The following is a 6,000-nucleotide window of genomic DNA, read 5'->3' as shown; positions in this document are numbered from 1 at the left end:
CGCGTCTGTTTGTTTCAATCTGTCCACCGTATATAACGGCTGTCGGCTGAAATATCAAGGGCGAATATCGGTGAGATGTCACAGTAGAATGCTTCCATTATCAGCTGTCACACACTTTGCCGCGCCACAGGCGACTTTGGCAAAGATAAATTTACAACGTCCGCTTCAATTTGCCAGCTGCTCATCAGCTGGCAAGTTGCGCAAAAAACCGCGAAAAACATTCAAAAATTTAAATAGGATTAACCACCAGCAACATCTACATAGTTGTCTTACACGTGTGGCTGAGTTGTGATCAACTGCAAAGCTGCAGGAGCGCAATCTAGACGGCCAAAATGAGGTTTTTTTTTATCAAGGCTGCATTCTATCGCGCGTCGATGTCAGAGACCTCTATGCAATGTCATGCGTTTGCTTATTGCAGCTTCAGAATCGTGGCAATTCTAGTCCGCGTCTGCTGCCGCGACTGCATGTGTGACGCGCGTGGCTTAGTTTTCTTTGTTATACCAATGTGAAAGCAGAGCAGAAACGGTGAGTTAACTTTCCACTTTATTCCGGTCACTAACACATTTGCTCATGGAATATTTAGCTTATATAATCAAGAGTTTTGCAGCGCGAGTAGTGATAATGCACTGGTTAGACAGCACAACATTGTTTTGGAATACTAGGGATAACTGATTGAACTCAAAAGCAGCACGTCATCTGACCATACCTTCTAACGCTTATACAATGCTGAGGGCAAGCCAGCAAGCGGGGGCACAGTGGTTAAGGCGCTAAGTACTCAGCCGAGTGTCCAGGGTTCTATCCAGTCCCAGTCCCAGCCTTTCTTAATGCATATAATGTTAGTGGCAAGCAGTCGCTTTAGACATCCTCCTCTCAAGCATTGCACAGTTCTTAAGGCGCTCGACTAGTAATCCTAGTTACACGGGTTCGAACTCGGCAGCAGTGACTGCGTTTCGATGGAGGCGAAACACAAAGCTCTCCAGTCTCACGCTGGACAGGTGACTCCCGACGCTTCGGATGCTCCCAAGGGAGGAAACCCGATAAAAGACCATCGAGACTTAATTTTTTCGGGTTGCGGCTTTAAAGGCCCACGGTCCACCCTCCGGTCGAAAATATTTTCTTCCCCGGTAACTGTGAGACTTCGCCCCTAGAACGCAAGGTCGCAAAATGTTTTTAAAAAGAGTAACTAATGACGCAGTTACAGCCACCGCAATTACCCGATTCTGTCATGTTCTCTCCTTCCGTTTCCTCGCAAAGGTTTTTCACTCTCCTGCCCGAGGTCGTCTAGCCTCCGCAAGACAAATTCCCCTTCATCCTCCGCGTTGGGCGGGAGGTGGGGCGTGGCATTCCGCGAGCGCGAAAAAAAAAAAAAATGGCCGAGGGAGCGCGCGCCGCTGGATTCAGTCTGGCCGTGGCGAGGGTAAAGCGCGCAGCTAGCGGTAGGCACCCATCCTTCTCCCGTCAGTCAGTGAGACGGACCAATGGACGTCGTTCGCGGTACGTACGTCATTATTGTCGCCCGTCGGGCCAGCGCAAGAAACGGGGAAGCTGGCTTCCCGCAGGAGAGCATGAGAGAGCTTTGAATTGTATTTTCGATGCTTTGCGGCGCGCGTGTCACTGTAGCATTTTGCACAGACTATCTCCGGTACCTGATTGAAACACTGGGCTCCTTTGCTTAAAAGGCCCTTCCCTGGACAGTGGCCCTTTAAATTTTCAGTGGTTCAAACTGGTCGTCCGTGTAGTCAACCTGCCTAAAGTCGAAATGGCAAAGACTGGCGCTGTAAAACTGTGCTTCATGCTTAACGCCACACACCTTTCGCAAGTAGTATCACCACTAAGTCTTGCATGTCTCTTTTCATTTACATTTCGCTGTGGGCGTGGAACATTGCGTGTTCATATGTGAATAGCGTTCTTGCAATAACTATCACGTGGTGCTCATTCCAGTATCTTGTCGATATGTATAGGACATCACTACACTGTCTTTCAGCATCGCCGTGATCTTCACCGATCGTTACGTTATTTTTAGAGCGCTAAGTCGCCAAAGTGATGTCCTTTCATTTCATTTATATTTCTACTTCTGCCTTACAAACTACCAAACACTGCTTGAACTCATAGCAGAGGGCCAGTCGAAGGTTCAAAACAAAAATGCATATCAACAAAGACAGTTTATGTGTGAAATGAAGCTACACCCTTACAGACGAAAGACCAAAATAAAACAAATTGTGTGGAGATGAAATACATTACTTGAAATATATTAAAGATGAGGTGTACATTGTCTGTTACTGAGCACTCAACAAAATGGTAAAGAAGAAACATAGCCTAACATACACAAAATAAAACGACCGCCCACATTGGTTATATAACTTTTCTAAAGCATGTTTTTAATGTTTTGTGAGTTCCATGTGAATGTTTTATCTCTAACGGTAAATGTTTCCAAGCCTTGGCACCTACAAATTGCGCCAGCTGTTCGCTGTAAATGAAGCATTTCGGTCACAGATTAAAGTTACCCTAGATTAGGTTTCTGGTGGGTCCAGAGGAAGAGCGGAACAAAGGGGCTTTAAAATGACGAATAATTATTTCAGTCAATCAGTCAACCAAATAATCAATAAATCTATTAATCAATTAATCAAAGTGATCTTTATTTGTATGAAACGAAATACATAAAGAATATTTGGACCGATAGCCGTGGGGCTAGTAGACGGTCCAGTACAGAATAAACTTGATCTGGCAGCCTTAATGAGCACACACACACAAACAAAATGAAACAAAAAGAATCAACACGCACAAAGGAAATGCATTTCAGCAAACAATAGGCGAGTAATACCAAACGCAAGCCCACAAAAAAAAGGGGGGGGGGGTTAGGGGGGGAGAGAATTATAACTCTTCTTGGCTGTTAATGAAGAACATTTTGCAACTCATCTTAAATTTATCTGCAAGTTTCACATTAATAGGCAACGTGTTACAATTTTTTGCTCCAGAAAATTGCACTAAACGTTCTCCGTACACATTTTGGCAGGCAGGCCGGTTGAAATTGTCATTTAATGCATGTCTTGTATTGCGAGATAAAAAGAAAGTACCAAATGGTAGCGGAATACCATTATTAATGATGTTATTTGCCAACACACAGATTTTGTAATTAAGCATGCATTCTAATGAAAGTTTTCTAGAAATTTTCTAGAAATAAATAATTGTTGCTGCAGTTGGAGGATACGTGATATATTGTACGTGATATAATATACGCAGTGCTCTCTTCTGCAGTATCTGCAAGGGATGTAAATAAGTTTTGTTCGTTTGTCCCCAAGGTTCGCAGCAGTAGCTAATGTGGCAGTGAAATAATGAAAAATACAGGGAATGCAGTATCGTGTACGGGAGATACCTTTTCGCGTTGGCAAGCGCGTAGCAACTGAAAGCTAGTTTTTTAGATATCTATCTACTCTTGCCAGTGCAAGTGTTGGACAAAGATGATACCAAGGCATTTGAAACAAGAAACCTGAACACAATTATTGTTTAGAGATATATGAATCGGTGCTAGGGTCAATGTTTATTCTCTTCGATTGGAATACTACATATTTAGTTTTATCTACATTTATTGTTAGATTATTAGCACGAAACCATTCTGAAACATTAAACAGTTCGGACGTTATCGTATTTTCTAGGCCCTAGAGTGACTCAAATGCGAACAAAAGAGCAGTGTCATCTGCATACATGAAGACCATTGAAAATTGAACGGCCTGCGTAGGTCGTTCACGAAAATAGAAAACAAAACAGGACTCAATACAGATCTTTGCGGGACCCCGCAAGTCACGGGTAGTAGTGTAGAGTGTCTGTCACTCAGCACTACTTTTTGTTTTCTGTTGGATAGGTAGAGCTATCAAAGAACTGGGGAGACGCATTATTAATACCACATGTTTTTAATTTTTTTCAAGAACACTGTGTGACACACCTACTCAAATGCCTTTTTTTATGTCAAGGAATATTAGTATTGCAATTTGAGTTTTGTGAAGAGCAGTGTTAATACGGTGAGAAATTGATGCGACAGCAGTGGTTGTTGATTTGGCTGAGATAAAGCCATGCTGCTCAGCACAGATTACATTATTATCAAGCAGAAACTTGTAAACTTTTAAGGATATTAATTTTTACAAAAACAGTATTTATTATGCTAAGCACAGATATGGATCTAACTATTGGGGTCATTGGGATCTCCTGCCTTGTAGTCTGGTACAACTTTCGCAATCTTCAAGTTTATTGGATACTGGGAGCTAACCATCGCTGGGTAATTATGTTGCATAAGGGGGTGCAAAGAATGTCGATATTGTCTTTTAGCACCTTCGATGGTATACCGTCATAACCACAAGCTTTGTTTTCTCGCAGAGTTTTAATTACTGATTTCATTTCTTCTTCAGTTATCTCCCGGAAAGTGAAGGTTTTATTTGATGCTATATGTCTTCCTAAGCGAGGCGTTATTGAAGGGAAGACAATAACCAGTTTTCTTCCGCGATCGACGAAATGATTATTGAAGGTATCAGCCACTTCCTCTGACATTACGTCCGGAAGGATATGTTATTTTTTTCTTAATCCAACAACATTGCTCACAATTCAACATATCTTTTTGGAATTTCCTTCCTGTCTCGTAATAAGATTAGTGTAGTATTGTTTCTTTGAGTTCCTCATTATGCGACCGAATTACTTCTGTAGCATCGAAACGGTTCCCGCTAATACCTAATTTGTTAGATTGTTTTTCCACTTATGATAGTATGAATATTTATTTTTCAGGACTTCAAGATATATCTTTTTTGTCATCCAAGGGCATATACCATGGTCGTAGTTACGCTTAGTATATGTGGAAGTGGATCGATCAATGACATCTGTGATTTTCCTTACCAGATATTGATATTCATTATCTATGTCGTCATCATGCACGCCTTCGAAACCGGTGCACTGAAGCAGCAATCGCACTTGAGCGTTATCGATTCGGTTCGTACGTTTTTTAATCTGATCGGAAGGACAGCGCAAAGAGTCACAGGAATAAAGAACAAAGACGGGATTGTGGTCCGAGATGGCAATGTCGCACACGCCAGCAAACACATTTATGTCCGTGTTGCAAAGGACATGATCAATCAGTGTGAGGTTCTTTTCTTTAGATCTTCTGGCCACCTTATTCTGTGGCTTATTCCGAGACAGTAATCTAAATAGACGACCAGACTGACCAAGCTAACAACGAATACTTTTATGTACACATGAACGGGACGAGAGTAGAACGATCAAGTGGGTCAAAGACTTAACACTAAGCTATCTACAGTCACCAGTTAGTTCGTTGGGTGGAGAAGCCGGTGCAGACGCTCCGTGTAGTCAGAGTTCTGTAGGGTCGGTGCAGTAGGGCCTCAGTAAGCCCAGCGGAAGGCTAGGCCGCCGGACGGGGCCCAGTAGAGGCAAGAGGCCTCGAGTTGCCTTTCCACGGCCGATGCGTTAGGCCTTCCTGACGTGCCTGGGCTCAGCACGGCGCCGAACGCTCGTGCCAGTGAAGAGCTCGCGCTGTGGCACTCCCGGACCCGACCACCGTTCCGAGTTTTCGTGGACGACAGGAGAACAGTAGAGGATACGGCCAGCAGGCCCCAGGTCTGGATCCCCGGGTCAGGCCTGGCAGAAAACGCACCGCTCCGAGCTCCTTGGACAGCCGATCGGCTCCGCTGCTCGCCTGTTCTCCCCTGCTCGTGCCTCGCGCTCCTGGAGCCAATCTTCACGTTTTTCTCTTCTTCTTCCTCCTTTCTTGGTTTCTTTCTTCGTATTTGATCAAATTATCAGATGTTCTTCACAATCAGAGAGGCGGATTGGTTAGTGACTCGAGTTGGCTCATCTACAAAATTTGTCAATTTAAAGGACTGTATCAGCAAGAGGTAATCACGGCAATAATCTTTCAACAAATCAATGTTGAAATTACCAGAGACAATCAGACGATTTATCCGTCGCAAGTGATAATAGCGTAGTTTCCATTACGGTATAGGA

General features: G+C 43.5%; 1 protein-coding gene across 1 annotated transcript in view; it reads left to right on the top strand.

The window, feature by feature from the left end:
* The first annotated feature begins 453 nt into the window (after positions 1-453).
* Positions 454-6,000, top strand: part of LOC146209671 (thiol S-methyltransferase TMT1B-like) — an 80,701-nt gene continuing 75,154 nt past the window's right edge. The window contains exon 1 of the mRNA XM_084603006.1: positions 454-525. The gene's annotated coding sequence lies outside the window, so the exon portion shown is untranslated. The remainder of the gene's footprint in view (positions 526-6,000) is intronic.

This window comes from Amblyomma maculatum, chromosome 1, assembly GCF_055883805.1.
Source record: "Amblyomma maculatum isolate TAMU_Amacu chromosome 1, ASM5588380v1, whole genome shotgun sequence".
Classification (NCBI taxonomy): Eukaryota; Metazoa; Arthropoda; class Arachnida; order Ixodida; family Ixodidae; genus Amblyomma; species Amblyomma maculatum.
This window is presented reverse-complemented; position numbering and strand designations above follow the sequence as displayed.